The sequence below is a fragment of the Poecilia formosa genome, unplaced genomic scaffold (assembly GCF_000485575.1).
Source record: "Poecilia formosa unplaced genomic scaffold, Poecilia_formosa-5.1.2 Scaffold354, whole genome shotgun sequence".
Classification (NCBI taxonomy): domain Eukaryota; kingdom Metazoa; phylum Chordata; class Actinopteri; order Cyprinodontiformes; family Poeciliidae; genus Poecilia; species Poecilia formosa.
Window position 1 is genome coordinate 111,816 of NW_006800293.1, and position 20,184 is coordinate 131,999.

Below are 20,184 nucleotides of genomic sequence, written 5' to 3' on the forward strand. Positions count from 1 at the left end.
TTTTGAAACTTTACTTTGGAAATGTTAAAAATGTGCTCACCAAGCACCCATTCATTAGAAAGATAAGCAAAAATGCATATTTTGTGAATCTGAAACCAAAAACCCTGGTCCATCATACAACAAAGGCCTTGCTCACCTGTTTTTTGTTTTTGTTTTTTAACAAGCTTTTAGTCATAGTTGGACATGGAAGATGCATTCAAATTTGTTTCACTATAAGTAAATTGTTTTTCCATTCGCCTGCTCGGTAATAACTAAATAGGACATCGGCTGTAGAGTTTGATCTATTCTTGGCGCAGAATTGGAAAGCCTCAAAGATGACTGAATATCCCTGAAGTCCCAGCATGCTCCATTTAGACCATGACTGACAGTATTTGATGTGCACTGTTGAACAAGAGAGCTCAAATCTGTTTTTTGTTATGTACGTATCTCTGGTTTTGATGTCAGGCAGAGCAAATATAAATTGGTGAAAGGTTAAATTATGCTGATGTTATGCAATTTGTATTTTATGCTCAATTTAAGATCAAAGGGTGTTTTTTTTCTTCTTTTTACAATCATTGTATTCATACACTGTCACATATTTCATTAAACTGCCTAGAAAAATATTTAGTCCACCATCTTTTTGGATTTTGTAACTTCCAATTTTTTATTGCATTTCTATATCAATTAAGCAAGATTTATTTTATGCATAATATTGTATTTAGTTAAGTAGACAATTAAGAGAAATCAGAAAAATACAACAGACTGCCATTGTGGCAAGGTCAACACAAATACATGAATTCCTTTGTGAAAATAATCAATAATACTCTCTCGTATACAGTGCTTCAATAATTGTTTTATTTTGTATTTGTAGGGAAATGTTGTCAGTGCTGCTCCAGAAGGTTGCATTAGCCGGCGTTGAAGAAAATCTGCCAGTAAACAGGATGAGGAGCGACTGTCAGCCTGCAGGTAAATATTCAAAATGGCAGAACTCATGATGTCGAGTGTAGATGTGCAGGAGGTTGTACATCCGCTGCAAAAAAAAACAAAAAAATCAGGAGATGTTGGAAGCTTGAAGACAATTTTGCTTATAGAGTTGTTTGCTGCAGAGCTTTGCAGGCGGCTGATTGTTATCCATATTATGGGGTTGAAGGTGGAAAAAGACAAACGAAGACAGCATGAATTGAAAAAGTCTCTGGGTCAATTCACCTTTTTGCGAATTCACACCACAAATAGTATTCATACACTCACATTGCCATTTTGTTCCAACAGTCAAACCATTTCCTGTGTACTGAAACTTTTAAATATCAGTGTCTCTCTTTTCTTTGGAAGCATTTTTCATTAATTATGTAATTATGGAGGTTAATAATTGTCATGAAAACTCTCAAAAATCACATTTGGTTTATTGTATGTTCAACGCTTAAAAAGGTTCTTACTCTCAATTGATTCTTATGAAATAAGAAAGCTTATGACCGCTGATCAAACCAATATAAATCTAAGGAACCTCATCCTCTTGTGGCTAATATTTAATGGACTCGCAGAACAATATTTCTCAAACAGCTGACATCAGTAACATATAAAAAAATGACGTGATTGTTTGTCAACAGTGGCGGTTTTTCATTGGGCAATATGTCTCACTGCTTAGGATGGCCTGACTTTATGGATGGTACCAATAACTAAAGTCGAAAACACAGTCTGTCCCTGAACAAGTATAGATTATGAAATGTCCAGTAAATGGAGAGTGAGGGAATCTTGTTTTGTGCATCGTGCACTGTAAAAAAAAATAAATAAATAAATAAACATTAACGACCAAACAGTATGTAGTGAATCATGTTAAAGTTGGTGTCTGAATTGTATCTTTAAATATGCTGCTGGTGCTTCTATGGAGGGGAATCTGCACTGCATTTTCCTGTTCAATATCTAAAAACCTGCATCGATTAAAATGTGGGAAATTTCTGCTTTTCACAAAAATAATTTAAAAGTAATTTAGAGATGAGTTAAACATTTATTCTATTTTTGAAAACGTGAAAAAGAAGGCTGACTCACCTAGGATGCCATCTAACCATAAGTCACAACAAGTTACTAAAGGTGGCATCAAAACTCCTCCATCAGTTTCATTTATTTAGTAACAAAGTGACAAACATTACACAGGTGTAAAATAACCTGCGTACAAGAGGAACATCTTTGTTATAAAGTTGGTGATGAGTCAGACAATTTGTCCTTAATCAGATATGACTGGTGATCAACAGTTCAAACGCAGCTAAAATTATGATTTCTTATACATTTCATGCATCAAAATTCCCATTGTTCTTCAGATAGATGTTTGGGAAGAATGTTTTGATGCAAAATGGAGGAATAATTTTGTTGTTCCTCGATTTTCTGTTGGACTCATAACTATTACTCAAAGAAAACATGGCACACAATTTTCTCTTTTACATCTTAAAAACTTTAGGACAAAAAAAGTAAATCATTTAAACCTTATAGAAAACTAAAATTTGCAAAGGAAATCCTGTTCTGTGCATTTACTCTCTTATAATCCCAACAGAACAAGTTCTAACCAAATACAAAGGCTCATTTGAGACATCTGCTCTTATTTTTAGCATAAGACCCAAATGTCAAACGAATAACATTTGTATACATGAAACGCACAGTGTGTGACGGCGCTAGGCTGCATGCTGCAGTGTAAACGTCCTGATCTGAGTGAATGAACCAGGGCCTCCATGTTGAATTCCATCATTACTCTCTTCTTTGAAGTATTTGCATTTTTTTTTTCCATTTTGCGCATCACGCCCCTCACCTTCCTCGCTCTCAGACACATTCAGCTTTCTGTTTCCTTCTCTTGCATTCAGCTGTTTTTATCCCTTTAACCACCGTGATCCCATTTGTCAGGTAGAGTGTGCCGTAGGTGCAGGAGAGGTGGCCGTGTAATCTTTGCTGCAGTTCTTTATCCCGTTAGGAGCATGGAGGCTCGCCTAGGGTTTGGACCTGCTCATGTGGAAAGAGTGTTTGGGTGGCTCTGTCCGTTTCTACCCTAATGCCTCGACAAGCCACCTCCCCTTATCTAAAGTCGCGTGATTAGCATGGGCACAATTTGCAAGAGCACGTTCGTATTTTAGCAAAGTGTGCAAATATTTTGAGAACAAAATTCCACACTTTGTTCAGTGTTTTTGCCCTTTCGGGTTTCAAAGATGCATGGATGAAATAAAAATGTTTTTTGCTAAATCTTAAAACGGTAACGGGGACGTCTCAGGACTTTTCCCATGACGAGCTGAGAAATTAGGAATTAGATGTTAACTGCATATTGTCAAGCAAGGTCACATGTTCATGGTAGCACAACCTTGGAGCCCCAATAGAAAGCCCAGTTATTCAAATTTGCTGTGGAGCTCTTTAAGTCACCAAGATTTTCCCAAGCTTTTCATTAGCATATGCAAGGAGGAGCCTGTCCTGCTGTTTTCTAAAGTGGATGTAAATTATAACCACAGTATTATACAGGCTGATGGGAGATAAATCTCTGCAGTAATGCAATGCACCCAGTTGCAATCGTGGGGGAAGAAGGGGTGGGAGGATTTTGAGTTTGTGTGTGTGTGAAGGAGGGGTACTGTACAAAAGCAAGTGACAGATGGAATACAGACCAGCGCAGCTCTTGCTATCCGTCATGCTAAACTGTCCTTTCATCAGCTTTTGCTTTGCAGATTCTTTGCTTCATTTGTGAGAAAACTTAAAAGCTAGTCCCAGAACATGCATTAGGTAGAGCTGTGTCGTCGGCGAGACGGTTTAGAAAGTGTGCACTTAGGTTTTTAAAACAAATATTAACATGGGAGGGGGAGATTAGCAAATCGAAACTTACACTTGTGCGGTCCGAAAAGGCTGAGGGTCTTCAGGCCTCACGAGCCGAGTGGAGATCTCTTTGGACTCGCTATGCAAACTAGGGCTTGAATAATGAGATGTATTTATGAAGGGCTGGGAAGGGGGTCCTGCTTTTGAAACGGCATGCTGGAGTCTGAATGGAACAGAAAGAGGAGGAGGGAGGTGATGGTGGGGGGGGTTCTTGGACAAGAGAGAAATGGGGTGCATGGACAGAAAAGTGGGGGTTGTGAAGGGGGGGCCACCAAGCAGTCTAGGCCTCAGCCAGGCAGCTGTGAAAAGGGGTCCCGTCTTTTTCCCACGCCCAGCAAGACGCGAAACACTGCCGCGGCTCGCTAGGGTCAAGTCCCGTCGCTAATATATACACACACATATACATAGGCACATGCACACGCATAGAGAGCAGAGACGGTGCAGCATAAAAGTTGTGCAAATTAACAAGCTGTCTGGGAGGTGACACGGAGGGGGGGTCGCCTGCTACTCCTTCCTGAATGCGTTGCACTCCCATCAGGGGTCAGCGGGCTTCACGAGACAACAGTTGGGTCACAACTTCAACTTGAACTTAAAATTTAGGCTGAAACAGTAAAGGACTTGATTTATCTAAAATTCCACTTTGTTTTTGCCCCTTTTGAGAATATATTTAATATTTCTCTCCTAAAAACACTACATACAGATTATTGAAAATAGAATACGAAAGAAATTGAAAACAAGAGACATCCTTGCACATAACACAGTTGTGCATTAACTCAAAGTTTCTATTTAAAAGCCAAACGTTTTAAATAATTTTTGCAATATCCTCATTAATTTTTGCAGAATCTGATGCTTCCATTCACTGTTAAACTTGGCTTCATCAGTGGCATCACCTCAAACTCGCAGTCACGTTTGCATGACCACAATGAAACTTGTATTCATTTTCTGAAAATGCAAGTAAACCCAAATCATCCTAAAGACTTCCACATTTACATTTTAGGGGCTTTGTTTTTGTCCCAAAACATGCCTCATAATTTTATTGTTAACAGATATGCCTCATTTATGTCTGCAATACGAGTTCACACACATATTTATTTAGACATCACAAAGATCTACTTCTTTTTTTTTTTTCTTTTTTTTTCCCCCTTTGGTCCCTCCCATACATCCCTTCTATCCCTCTCTGGATGAGGCATGGCACACCAAACAAAATGGTGCAGCGTTCACTTCCCTCCCGGCTCACTTCCATCGCTGCATCAGGGATTCACAGAGTGGTGTCACACTAATTCAGGTCCCCCTGCCTCCTGGAGCCCTTTGCTTTAATTCTAATCTGAGGGGTGGGGTGGGGGGGGGAAAGAAAAATGTACCGTCTATCCTTGTGAATAGAAGAACAGACGTCCTATCGTCACTCTCGCTCTCTCTTCCTGCCTCACTCTCCCTCGGTCTCCAACTCATCTTGCTCTCCTCATTATCATGTTCCCTCCTATTCAGATGAGCTTCAAAATAGAGAGGGAGAGCCTCTCTAATTAGCTCTGTAAAGATGCTTTGTTGTGGTCAGTGCGGCCGCCAGTGTGTGCATTGAAAGGAAGATGTGTGACAGCTAGTGTTGGCATTGAGAAAGTGTGTATAGGGCCCTTAATGAGGTTTGTTAGCTGAGTGCGTATCCCGCTGTTTGAGCGCATTTACGGCTGCCTTTGAAGGAACAGAGATGAAGAGAGCGAAGGAGTCTTTCAGTGTGGTGTGGCAGGTTGCAGGATGCAGATGATGCATTATGCTCCGCCTGGTTTCCATCCGAATGACAAACGCGAGGTGGGTTGTGCTTTACATGCAGACTGTTTGGGATAACTGTGGGAAATTTACTACGGTCACAGTTCCTGTCAGAAATGGACTCGAATATTTACCGAGTTATCCTGGAGAAAACGTACAAAAGAGCCTGCTGTATTGTTTAACAAAATAAAAGCTTGCATCTATGCTTAAAATGTGATAAATAAAAAAAAAAAGGGTAAATGAGGGTATTTTTTATATTTTTTCTTTTTTACAATGGAGAGTTAAAGTGCGGTCGCATCAGAAAAACAGTGTCGATTATGGACGGCTGAAACCAGATGAAGGTGGAGGGAAAGGGGGGGAAAAAAGAGGTTAGGAAATGAGGGATTTTGTAGAGCCACCGAGCCAGCCTGCTGGGCCTGCCTGCTGCCTCAGAGATTGTAAACTGTCACTCAGGATGCAGACACAGAGGCAAGACAGAAATCATTTGCCCATATTCCCCTCCAATACAGGAGCCGCCGTTAACATGTCCCCTTGTTCCCCATCTCCCTCTCCATCTGCAGCTGGTATTTTTCTGCGCCTCTGCCCGTGCACATGCATGTATATGAACTCGCCGCCCCTCCGAGAGGTTTTTCTCCTCTCTCTTGATAAAATGAGTCAGCTTGCAGCATGCTCTCCCCCTCATTGTTCGATGGTTCGTTGCCTCTCCGTAGGAGGCAGGCAGAGAGTGTTTGGGCTCTTTTTTCCCCTGTTTTACCAGTTTACCAGTGTAATCCTTTACACTGGCACAATGAGCTTTCACTCCAGCCACAGGATTCTATTAGTCTCCCAGAGAGGCGTGGGATCTCCATAAACATTTTTGAGCTTCTCTTGCAACTCCCTCCTAACCATCTTTGCAGCCTCGTGGCATCAAACATCAGGGCTGGGTGTTTCTCCTGCTTTAAACGACAAGATCCTCCTCCTCCCCCCCTTTCATTATGACTGAGGAGATTTACCTGCAGAGTAAAAGCGTATGCACTTACCAACATCTTTGCTGGCACGTAACAGCACAGTGAAATTCACTAAAACTCTTCTCGTATCTGACCTCGGACCGTTTAACCCGCCACTTTCTGTATCAGCTTTGCTCCCAGAACAATGCATCTACACCGAGCAGAAGCAACAAACATGAGCTCAATCTGATACATACTGAAGAATTGTACTTTCAGAAGAATCAGTTTAAAATGCCTTTTTTTAACTAGATGCCAAAAAAAGGTGAGATCATGACGAGAGTTTTCTTGGGCTGTATTCCCCTCCCACACCTGCTGCTGCACACTTCTGGTCAACTGGCTGAAAGAAGCCCTCTACACATTTCAGCTAGTCTACAAAAACAAATGTGGCTTCTTAATAATTTATGGGCTCGAACAAACATGAGCAAGAGTGTGTCTGTCACCATTACAAAGCTAACCCAGTTTACAATTAGCGGTTGCTAGTGGCTTGTATGCAGAATGGCTACCTTAGCCGATAGCCTGACTAAATTAAAAATCAGCTTGTGAGGGCAAGAAACGGAGGCTAAAAATCTATAAGTTTTAGTTATAAGCACATTTAAGTTGACATTTTAACCAAAATGTTTTATTTTAACAGAAGTATAAATAGTTGTTCCTTTCCTTTCTTTTACCTAAGAACAATTTGATTATGTTAAATATGTTTTTATTAAAAGTTTTGACACTACTTGTGGTGTTTTTGCTCTAGGTTATCATACTGTAAGTGTCTAATCTCACAGCTTGGTGTCTGGACCTTACCCGTCTGATATTTGAGGTGAAATGACAACTGGAGCTAATGAAAGCTCTAAGCTGCCAAGGTTTGTAGATGCAAGACAAAGTGTCAACTTTCTCGTTGACATTTGGTTTGAGGTGGTAAAAAAAAAAAATCCATATTATGAATTCAATGCAGAATTTGTATCCAACATAAAAGGACAAAAGTGTGTCCACTGATTTTGATGTCAAAGTGTATAAGAACATGAAAATTTATATTTTTCAATTAAAATACAACATTATCCTGACTTACTGATTTTTAGCCTTTCGACCTTGAAACACCAAGCAAAGGGAGTACCAGCATACTGAATGGTCAACTATCCCAGCTTCAGGTCTTGTATCCAAATTCCTGTTCTTACTATGACGTGTCGTCTGTATTCTACAACTCTGCTGCAGGACTGAATGGTGAAATTTCGAAAAGGCAGCACATGTTATGTCATTAAGCTGAACGCCTGAGTAATGATAATTAATGGCTAATTAATCAATGCAATAACTGTTTTGCCACGTTCATGTAAAAGAAAACATTTCGTACAAAAATAACAGCAAAACGCTAATAACAATACTACTGACTGCACATCATGGATGTGCATAACGTTAACATTCAATAGATATTCTGTCCATCTGTTGTATTTTCATGTGTGGATGAAAGCAGATATTTGTATTTGACAAAATATGTATGCATGTAAAATTTCTTGTTCAGAATAAAAAGGAAAAAAAGATAAATATTGAACAAAAATTACAATCAAATGAACATTATGATATCTAGAAGAAGATTTCTTGGACAGCTATATTATTCAGACAGATTCAGGTATTTAATTTTATTAAAGTATCGCAGAGGAAACTAGTTAGTAAAAAAATAAGTATCTGAAGTCTTTATTTCGTGCTTCAAAGGTCATCATCACTGTTGAGGAAATTATTACATGATGCGTCTTGCATAATTCATTTCAAACCTGAAGAATTTCCACAGCCTTTGTACCCTGATCATTTCTTCTTTTTATCACAGTAATAGTTCTGAATATTGCTAAAAAGCATTTCAGAGATTTTCCAAACGTCATGATTTGTGATGCTGCCTGTGAGATTTATTTCTGTCTCTCAAGTCCAAAGCCACGGATCACAGTGCTCGCCTCTCCTCTGTCCCTCCTGCACCCAAACATATCACTCTTGTTCCTGTTTGTCTCTCTCCCCCCTCCCTGGGCCCTCTCTCGGCTCCCATCTTAATAATGCCGCTCTTTTCTTTCACACCGCGTGGAGGGCTGCCCTGAACCAACATTGTCCCTTGCACTGCCTCTGGTGGAGGGGATGGGGGCCATTGTGTGTGAAGGAATGGCGAGTTAACACCCATGCCTGAACCCCCTCAATGGGGGCATTGTGTCTGAATCTTCCTCAAGCTCACCCGATCTCGCCCCCACGTCACCTTCCTCCCCAGCAGGGCGAACCAGGGGCGACTTGGGCTGCTTTGCTATTATATTATTATGTTTGGATTCTTTTTGGGGGGTTCGGCCGTGGGGTTTTTTGTTAAAGCGGCACGTAACGGCACAGTGAAATTCACTAAAACTCTTCTCATATCTGACCTCGGACCATTTAACCCGCCGCTTTCTGTATCTTATTATTTTTTTTAAAGCAACTCAAAATGCGATGAATATGCTTTGTAGCTGGTTTGAAGGAAATTCGAGGGCTGGTGGGTGTACGGTTGCAAAAAGGAGGCCCCAGCAATTCATTTTTTTTTTCCTCAGAAAAAAAAAGAACAAAGAAGCACACAAAGGACCTTATCGTATTAGCATGATAACGGCATTCAGAATACTTTCAGAATATTTCAAGACGAATCTCAACAAAGAACTCTGTGAAGATGAAATTATTACCGCTATTTTCCAAATGAAGAGGTTATAGTGTGATTATTTTAACCTGGGAGATTTAGATTTATATGTAGCCCTTTTACATGGGAGCAGAGACGACTGCTTTGGTTTGCACACAGCAGTTTGAGCATTTTTATTTGTTTTTTTTTTTATTGTTGTTGTTTTTGGTGTGTGCAGCAGCGAGAGCCTTGGGGCGGGTTACAAAAGAGCAAGTTGGCGTTTTCTTCCCACATATTTTTAATCAAAGTGTTAGTGTTTACATTTGCATTTGCATTGAGCAGAGGGATGCTGAGTGCTAAAGGTGAGATTTTGAAAAACACTCTGCTTTGCCTTGTTTTGTTTTTTTTTCAGATGGAAACAAGGGTGGGTGGCTGGAAGGCTGGATAAAGGCTGGTGGATGACTGAACCCGGTGACCCGGTGCAGCTCATCATCATTGCCGGGGGCCTCTCGTCTTCTTCCTCGTCTCCCGTGGCTCGTACCTCCATCCAGGGGTCTAGCGGAGCCCAGCGAAGCCCAGCCGGGGAGCTAGTGAGTGGGCTGGGAAGGATGGAGAAGGTCCCTGAAGGCAAAAATCACCTCTGGAGCTATCAGCGTGCTAGAGAAATCGATATGAAACACAGAATCTTCACAGCTTTGAGTGGGGTTTCCTGTGTTTTTAAGTGTGTGGCCCGGAGGCCCTGCAGACCTGCAAAGGACATCCCCTGCGCGTCTCTCTCAGCTGCAGCCCCGGCTCCTTCTCTGGACCCTGATCTCCACTGGCTGCGTGTGGTTCTGCTGAAGGGGTGTTTCTCCCCAAATGATACCCAGAGTTTTAAAAGACTGCTCTGAGGCATATTCCTTTCTTCTTTTTTTTTTTTTTTCCCATCACGAGATTGACACATCCCACCACCTTCTGCCTCTGGCAACCAGCTTGGAAGTTCTCCCTTTGACTCACTCTCCATCTTCAGCTCATCCACAGCTTATTCCCCAACTGGCTTTCACATTTGACAAACAGACACTGCGATCTTTATTTTCCACCTCCACTCTTGGCTTGCACTTCCAATGATGAGCTCCAGACAGATGTCTTTCAAAAGCAGACGCACCGGAAAATGATGGTTGAACTTTTTTTTTTTTTTTTTCCCCATCATGCCTATTATTCAATTTGAGACCGTTCATATTATTAACTGGCTGGAAAGAGAAGAGGACTGAAGATCAGAAACCTTTCAGTGAAGACAGTAAAATGGCAAGTATCTCTGTAACAGAATCAGAAATTATCTGAAATACTGTGTGTGTGTAAAGTTTGAACACCTTTTGAATTTTGTCACATTACCAACACAATCATTTTTATTAGGATTTTATCTGACAGATCAGCTCCAAGTAATGGATAGTTGTAAAGTAAAATGGAAATGATGCATCATTTTTAAAGTTGGTGTAGCTTATCTATGAATGAAGCCCTCAGTAGTTAATGTAGAAATATTTTGGGGTGTGTCTCCGCCAACTTTGAACATCTAGACAAAAGAGCTCAAGCTCAGTCAGATTGGACAAAATCTCGCATTTGCATTTAGACCTGGACTTTTTTTTTTTAAGTCACAAGTCTTCAACAATGTTGTTCTGATTAACCTGAAGGTAATCAGGTTAATCAGAACAACAAAAGGCGAGACTTTTCTGAACTAAAAGTCTCGCCTTTTAGTTCAGATCAAGCTTTCGATTTCAGTAGAATAGAATATGAATATTCTTTGCTCCAAACGCTTTCAGAAAATCTCTGACTTTCCGTAGGGTCATTTTCCTGCTTAGAGGTGAAAATCTGTCTAGTCTCAAGTCTTTTGCATCATGTTTACAGCATGATGCTGCCTCCACCATATTTCACCTCAGAGATGCTTTGTTCAGGGTGATGAGTGTTAGTTTTCTGATGCATTTACATTTTTTGCATGTAGGAAAAACGTTTACTGTCTCTTAAATGGCTTGAAACAAACTATAAACTAGACTTCCTGTTGCTCCCTTTGTTCCCCTTTTTACCAGATTCATGCGACGTATAGTTGTTTGAGTTAAACGGGCTTCTTGGCTGCTTCTCTGATTAATCCTCTCTTAGTCCAGACCTGTCTGTTTTGGTGTCCAGCCATGTTTGGGCATTTTTTTCATGCTCTTTCCAGCTTCGGTTGATGGATTGAACGGAGCACTTCAGAAATGTTTTATTCGCTATCCCTGTTTTAATCTTCTCCAGAACTTTGTTGTCGTCTGCTGTGTTCCTTGGTCTTCATGATGCCGCTTGCTCACTAGTATTCTCCAGCAAACCTCACAGAACATCTGGATTTATACTGACATCAAATTACATACAACTGGACTATTTGGTTGCTCTGCTTTTTAAACAAAAGTATTGGTGAAAAGTTAGCCTGGACACAAATCCACCCTCATGTTAATGCTATGTTGTGGCGTTTTGTTGCGTAAAATCTCTTTTAAAAAGCACTGGGATTTGTGGCTGTATCATGACAAAATGTGGACAAGGGTGTGAATGCTTTTGCAAGGTGCTGTATGAATGAGAGACAGTGACTCTAAGAACTAAATCAGCTGACTTTACTGGAGTACTTTTGCTCAAAAATGAAAGTATGATCATTTGAGAAAGCCTTTGAACAGACGGAGTAAATGTTCTAGAATAGAAAAAGCTCTGTGTGCATGAATGTACTGTACATGCTTGGCCTTTGGAGAGCTCGAGTGCAATCTGCAGCAGCAGCAACACTGTAAAAATCCCAAAAGCTCCCAAACTGCTGTCACCATCAGCGTGATGCAGCGTGGCTCGTTTCCATCCAGATGGGCACAGCTTCAGACAAAATGGCTGCCGCTCTTTCCTCCTCTGCCAAAGATGGCGAGTGCATCGCTGTCGTCTGCCATCTGTGCATCCGTTAACTGTCGTATGTAAATCTGGGGCTAATTGCATTTGCATAACCTCTATAACCAAAGGCGGCGGTGGCACTCTTCACCAATGCCGGATCCAGCGAAGGCGGCGTTGGCGGGGAAAACAAGCCGGAGCGAGGGGATGTTTGTTTTTCCACTCCGGGCTTCAACTGTTGGGAACCTCGTAAAACATTGGCTGGGCATTTTAGCGTACACGAGATGAACCGTCTAGACGTTCGGTGCCATATGGTGCTCGTGTTTGCATGCGATTTCCCCGCATTGCAAATGAAACTGTACAAAGGATTAAGCCGGAGCTTTGTTTAATCAGATATCACCCCGTCACACGTTCACACACACAGACGTACATAATGCACAGATTAGCCAAGAAAAGAACGTCCGGCGGAGTCTAATTAAGTCGAGGGGCTGCGGGCCCAATGAAGTCCAGAAGCACGCCGACCGAGATGGTCTTGTGTTCATGCACATGGATGTCTGGTTACCATGGCACTAAACAAACCACAGGGTGATGGGTTTATTTAGAAAAAGAGTGTCTCATGAAACATAAAAACCCACCAGCCAGAAGTAAATGAGTCAAATTAACCACCTGGTGTGGTTTTTAGAGTTCAGAATAGCACTGTGAGTAAAAAATAAAATCCTGCACGAGTTGATATGTAACCTCAAGCAGCTGTTTTTATATTCACCTGAACTGATGCGTTTTTTTTTTTTGTTTTTTTTGGGACGCTGCTTCATCTGATCAGGGCAGCTGAGCAACAAAGCAGCGATCCTATTTGCATTTTGCCCATCGAGGCAGCTGCTGAGTCGTACAGTTAGGTCTGGTGTGGGCAGCAAAATGGCGGTCACGCGAATCATGGGCTCCGTCTGCCGGTCGTGGGAGCTGAGGAGCAGAGAGCAGAGAGGACGACATGTGAGGGGGGGGCACACAGGAGGGGGTAGGGAGGTTTTTTAGGGTGTCTGGTTCGAGGGAGACATGGGTTACAGGGTCCAGACTACGGGGTGGGGGTAGATGGAGCGAAAGGTTATTTGAGGAAGGGGGTGGAGGCGGATGGGGGTGTCTGGGTTTTAGAAGGATCCATTAATGAAGAACTGAATGGTGGGGGGTGAATTTGTCTGCATATGCGAACACGTCTCGACCCATTTGCATAGGCTGACGAAAACGTCCATACGCCGCGCCTGCCCGCCCTTCGTCGCCTTCCCCTCTGCTATCTGCTTTGCACCCTTTCCCATCTGACAGTCATGTTATCAGAAGAAGATGCTCTCACCCATTTCTCACAATAATCCTCAAACGCCCCCTACTACACGGGAGCCTGGCGCTCGCCGCATCACCGTTTCCGTGGGTTACAGCAGCCAGTGAGAGCGCTCCGAGCGTCTCTCAGCCAATGGGCAGGTCATCAAGAAGGAGGAAGAGGAAGGAGAAGGCAAGGCGAGTCAGTTTACCCTTGATGTGCTGGAGAACGAAACAACAAAACAAGTACAGGATGGAAACAAAGAGAGGGAAGCATGGCACAGAGGGTGGGGGAGGGACGATGCAAGACGGGCATTATATTATAATACGCTCGTGTGTTGCAAATGCAACTAAATTTTGTGCTGCATTTGCATCACAAATGCAGCACAAAATATCTGCTGCATTTGTGCTGAATGCAGATATCTGTAGAATATCTGCATTCTACAGATATTCTACAGATATTCCTGCAGAATATCTGTAGGTATTCTACAGGACGTGGTCCTGTAGAATACCTACAGATCATCTGAAAGGGGGCAAAACAAAAAGTCTCAAGGGTTCTGAGCCATGGCAACAAGGGTCATCCAGCAAAAAGTCAGACAGCACAGACACAGACACAATGCAGATCTTCATAATGTTTTCTTATGAATACCGCCACAGTGAGCTCTGAGCCCGGAGCGTGGGAATCCTGCGAGGACATATGCAGATCAGCCAGGCTCTGGCTAGACGGCCCCTCCAGCATGAATGGTGCTGCAGCAGGTGAAAGAGGACCCTGGAGTTCAAGGGTCAAGGCCAGTCAAGAGGTTGTCTGGTTCACGAGTGGCGCATATCCGTGTGTGTGTGTTTGGCGATCGTCTGGGTCTTGTCGAATGCAAATGAAATCGCAGGGCTATTTGATAAGCACTCCTGTCCATTATTGGCTCCGTTTTGTTTGTTCGGAGAGGATCGGGCCGGGTCCTTCATCATATTGTTGCAGACGGGCAGAAAGGCGGGCAGGCTGTAGTTGGACCACCCTCGCTAAAGGAGGGATTGTGTTGTCTGCTAAGCCTTTTCTTCTCACACCTCTGCCTTTCTGTGGCATTTCTTCTTTGACTGACATGTTGGTCTCGGTCTCTGCAGCGAGACGCCTGTCTTTGTTTCTCACTGATTGACGGCAACATTTCCAGCAAGGCTCTGCATTTCCATGATCGAGGAGATCGCCAAGAGTGCGCCGGTTTATAAACTTGCACTTTGCCATCTTTTGTTGAGAAGAGAAAGCCTGGTGATACCTTGCAATATGCTTTACATAAGAAAACATTAACTTTACAAATCACTTCTGCAGCTTCACAAGCAAAAATATGCCTATGAATATGATATGTGAAGGAAAACGTCCAGATTTTTAGTTCTTTTTTCATGCAACATAACATCTTGACATCGTGTTTTGGTTTAATTGAAGATTTAAAATAATGTCTTGTGTCATCAGTTTTTTATTATTACAGGGGTAATATCTTCTATTCAATGTACGAATGGAAAACAAGAAATATTAATGTTGGTCTAACTAAAAACGATTTAAAGTGAAAGTGTTCATACTACTTGAACGTTTCCTATTTTGTCACTTTAAACGTCAGCAGGTTTCATTGCGATTTTATCAGATCGATCAACAAGACATGGCGCTCAATTGTGAAGTGGATGGAAAATGATGAGTGGTTTTAAAAATATTTTAGAATGAAAAATCTGAAAAGAATGTTTTCCTTTTGTATTTGGTCTCACTAACGTATTTGCAGAACAATCGTCATGTCGTTTGGCTCCATCCGTGTTTGTACTGCTAGGGAAGCACATTTATGTCCTTTTTGCAACAGAGTTCAAACTCTGATAAGATCATATGAATGTTACATCAACTTTCAAATATTTCCCAGTATATCAATCTAGATTCAAGTCTGGACTTTGACTGGGCCATTCTGAAACATTGGTATGCTTTGATTTAACCATTCCATTGTTGCAAGTTGAGGGAAGGGTCTCATACCTTTGCAGCCTCTTTCCATCTTCAGACACATTCACAGTTTTGAATGTGAATTTCACCGTGTCTCCTCAGTGAGGAGCACCTGATCTCTTTAGGAGCTTTGTAAGGGGAGATCGAGGTCGCAGGAGCAGCGGTGGCTCGCTCCACTCCTTCATGCTGGTGGCTTCAGGCTTCATTAGCTCCGCAGACGGGGATGGCTTCCTCACAGTCCCCTCCACAGGCCCACAGACCTGCTGGCCGTGGCACAGCCTCGGCCTCTGTGGGGACAGCGAGGGCAGACATGTCTGTCTTCTGCTGCTGCTTTGTCTGCATGTTGCAGCGCTAAAATGCCACCTGGACCCGTCCGTCTCTCATATGCTAAATTATTTTCTTGTTTTCTCTTTTACACACACACCTTGCTTTGTTCTTTGTTCAATATTCTCCATTCTTAGTGGGGGGTTTTTCATCCTCTGGTGGTGACTTGATTCATCATCATCTGAACACCTTTACATTATTTTATCTGTGGACTATTTCAACTTCCCTTGAAACTCTAAAATAAATGTTTTTGCATCTATAAAGCCTCACAAGGAATTTTACATTTCCGTAACGGTGGTGCTGGACAGAAACTGTTGGCAAAGTAAAACAAACAAAACAAATCAACACAAATCAAAAATCTTCTCTTAGTTGTCACACAGACATTTTAATTTCTCATTGACAGAAATGGTTTGATGTGACTGAACAAAACTGTTTTGTGGTCGTTCCATCGTGAGACAGCAGGCTTTGAAGGGAATGCATCTACAGCATAATGCAAATTATTCAGACCTTGAAGATTTCTGCATGTTGTCATCGCCACAAACCTACATGCATACATATTTCTCCAATTGCTTTACAAATAAAAATGTAAAATAGCAGCACGCATTTGCAGTTAACACCATTTAATATGTGGGAAATTTTATATAACGGATAAATAAATATGGATTCTTGTTGTTTTTATCTTGTAACATAAAAGGCGATACAGTATTCTTCAATTTGCATTTGGACATTATGAGGTAGTACCTAAATAATGATGTATGGAAAATTCCTGACTTTTTATGTAAAATATGAATATATTATTTATTGGCATTCAGTATTTGCTTGAGATTCTCCAGTGAGAACATCTTAAAGTTTTCTGCACACCATTTTAGCCGGTTCTGATTCTTCAAGAGAAGAGATGCTGGTTGTCAAGCTGACATTTTTAACTTTTATCCGCTTAGTAACTAGCATGGCTAGCATTACCAAACTAGGACTCTTTGTGTTTTATCTGTTCTGTAAATTTCACCTTAGCTTGGAGATTTCCAAACGTCAAACATTTCCTCGAGCTCAAGTCTCATTTCAGGCTGAGAGTGAAAACTTAAAAAGATAAAAACAGATTAACTTTAATACAATACGATCACCGTTCCTGATGAAAAGGTGCTGCTCTCCCTTTGACTTTATCTGCATGTTTTCACATTTTAGCAACAAACATACATGTGTTTTGTTCTTATTTCATGACAAATCAACACAAAGTAATTGTGAAGTAGAACGAAAAAGGGGTATGATTATTATTCAAATAAAATCTGGAAAGTGTGCCTTGCATATTTGCAATAGATTTTCAAACCAGTGAAGGATTTCCATTCATTTATTCACATCGCCACATTCTTCCTCCTCATAATTGAACACTGATGACCATGATACACCAACACTGAGCAATTTCTCTGTTCATCCCTACAGTTTATTGATCCAACAGGCTAATCATTTGTTGATCTTCTTTAGACTTTGTTCAAAGTGTAGTGAAAGTGGTGTGAGGAAAAGTTTGTAAAACCCAGAAAGATCCGAGCCATGAGTCAGAAATAGAAGTGGTGGTGGAAGATGTTGGAGGAATGAGGGTACACCAACGCTGTGGCCTGGTTTGTGGTTCCACAGGGATGGAGACACTTTCACATGTCCCCTGCATAACAAGATAGGAGGAGCTCCTTAACACTCACACATGATGCATATGCACGCACACACACACACACACACACACACACTCCCTCTAAGGGAACTAGGACTTGATTTATGCAGCTTTGTTGTTGAGGCAGCAGGAAACTTATTGCCCCAGATTTGAAGTAAAAACACCATCGCACATGCAGCAGTTAACACAATTCAGCTGAATCCAGCCATTTCTGCACCAAAATTATTTACTCATTTTTTAAAATTTATATATAATACACATGCATGTACATTTTGGTCATCCGAACCTCTGACGTTGTCCTGCGACGAGGCTTTTCTTCCCACGGACCAAAGCTACACACACATACACACATGCACACACACAAACACGGTTGGCTTTATTGGCAGAGCCGTGGCTCGGCCACCCATTCAGGGCTCAGTCACGGCCACTTAGAGCGCAGCAGACTCAGGGATTCAGACTAGCTGTGATCCAATGACAAGTATTTATAATGAGGGAGCTGCTGGGACGTCTTTGTTGGACAGACACAATTTCAGAATGAGGGTGTGTGTGTGTGTTTGTGTTCGATGAAGCTGGATTGAAAGAAACTGGAATTAGTCCTACAGTTTCAACATCTCACACTTTAGCACGACCTCAGCAAACTGCCTTTTTTAATTTACTTGTTTTCTTTCATTTTTTTTTTTTATCTTTTAATATAACAGGAGGCGGGATATTTTCTGTTAGACGTGAAAAGTTTAACAACCATTTCGGTAATCATACAGAACTTCATTGTCAGATTCTGCTTAAGATGACTGAAACCCAAAGCTTGGTCATACAGCTCTGCTAAATCATCAAATTCTATAATTTTATAACACAAATAAATTCAAAGTATTTTTAAAATGTAAAGCTAAGCAAAACTGTTAACGTTCCAAATAATTTTAAGAATGTTCTAGTGAGTTATTTGTAATATTTTATGGAATTATTTATATATAGAATTTTTGTTTGTTTGTTTTTACTGAAATGAATTAGTTTATGTACGGAGCCCTCCAGGGGACATGGGGAATTTTTTTTTCTTTTGCATTTCCTCGCAAAATTTTTGCGTTCGCTCGCATTGATCGACTGATCAGTTCATGCGGCATAATTTAATATTGTAAGCCTTTTTTACGGTGGCCGCCGCACTTTCTGCTTTAATACAAGCTTATAAGGTTTTTCCATGGACTACTGAGTTATTATCGCGGGGTAGTCAGTTTGTGTCTCTATTGTGATCGTCTCTATTAAAGGGCTGCTTTCAGTGCCGTTCCATCTCAGCCTTAACGGACATAAACATGCAGTAAATAAATCGATTTTCAATCAGTTCTTTTGCACCAAAGCGTTAATAATAATAAACACGTTTTCACTGAGGCTCTATAAGAGCCACATGAATGAAATAAGTAATTATTGATATGACAGGAGCAGTGGCTTTGACACCTGGTGGTGGGCGTGTCGATGTGGGCGTGACGTCATCAAGTATGAATGGGAAGGTGACGCTGCTGGCTGTGTGTGTGTGAGGAAGCAGGTGAGCTGGGGGGTCAGTCCTCGCAAAGTTTGGAGCATGATTATCAAAATTAAATAAATCGATAATTGTGACAGAACAAAGAAGAGGTTAGGAGTTGATTGATACACGGACAGATGAGATTCCCAGAGTTAACCCAGTATCGCTCTCTACCACCATTAGTTTGCTGTGTTTTATGATAATAAAACGTGTTTATTACCACAATCAAGTTTTATGAATGCAGGAAAATCTTCCCGTCACAGCAAGAATACCTGCTGGGTAGCAGAGCCATGACTAAGAAGCATTTCACCGTTTCTTTCATGATTAAATCATCTGTTTTGCCTTCTGCTTAACAGACCCCAAAAATAAAATGAAAAATTGTCTGTAGTTAGGACTTAAACATTATTGGAAAAAAATAAATAAAATGAACTTTTGATGTCTTTTTCTGTTGTAATAAATCACCATGCACAGCACTTATTGTTTTCACACAACAACAAAGTGTATTTTGACCAGATCCTTCCTGCCAACAACCATTAGCATTTACAACTGTTTGAAGAAAATGCTATGTCTTTCATCATTTAATTTTATTTTCCTCTTGGATTAATAAAGTATTTTTGAATTGAATCAAAAATTATGTGGGTTTCACACACATTTTTTTTATTGATTCTGATTTGAATGTTGTGCTGCACTCTTTTTTTTTTTTCATCTAAGAACTGAATTTCCTCCTAAGACATTCTGTCCAAACTGGATTGGAGTCAAAAGCTCAGCTAGCTAGCAAGCAAGTCCTTTTCTTGAACATTTAACTAGGTAAAGACACAAACGTCTTAAATCTGTTTCTACAACTAGACATTAAATGTGTTTTGTTTGTTTTTTCCTGAAAAACACCTCTAAGATGTGTCATTCTTTGGCTCAATGTTAAGAAACTTGGCAAGCTAACAAGTGTGAATTTAGCATTGGCATTATTGCTAAGCTATTTAATATTGGACACAATATTATCTCAAAATTTGGCCACTAGACATTCTCCCTGAAAGCTGCAGCTGTATTGTTTGCTAGCCATGACTGCCTCTGTGTTGAGAAGCTCAGCTTGTTAACAATTTTGATATTAGCATTAATGCTGTCAGTCCAGCTATTCTGGATGCAAACCCTAAATTATTGCTTCAACAACGGTTCTTAATTTTGTACTGGACCCTGCACTGAGCCTACTGCTCCAAATATATTCAAAACCAAATGGGTTTTTTTTTTGTTTTTTTCGTTACAGCTTTTGTAATGAAAATAAAATTTAACTATTTAATTGCTATTGCACATTGCATCAACACACCAAAATGTCTGCTTAAAAATAGAATTATTTTCACGGTTAATATTTAACTTCTTCTAAAATTTGTTTTTGTGTAATCCCCAAAAGCAGCC

General features: G+C 40.9%; 2 long non-coding RNA genes across 2 annotated transcripts; one reads left to right on the forward strand and one right to left on the reverse strand.

Moving 5' to 3' along the window:
• The first annotated feature begins 832 nt into the window (after nucleotides 1-832).
• LOC103153536 (uncharacterized) lies at nucleotides 833-10,027 on the forward strand. Its single transcript, XR_001658985.1, has 2 exons — nucleotides 833-945; nucleotides 9,566-10,027. It is a non-coding gene; the product is annotated as an uncharacterized LOC103153536 (long non-coding RNA).
• Nucleotides 10,028-12,624: 2,597 nt separating this feature from the next.
• On the reverse strand, nucleotides 12,625-18,588 carry LOC107833272 (uncharacterized). Its single transcript, XR_001658987.1, has 2 exons — nucleotides 13,814-18,588; nucleotides 12,625-13,685 (listed from the first exon to the last, which is right to left on the reverse strand). It is a non-coding gene; the product is annotated as an uncharacterized LOC107833272 (long non-coding RNA).
• Between the last annotated feature and the right edge of the window lie 1,596 nt (nucleotides 18,589-20,184).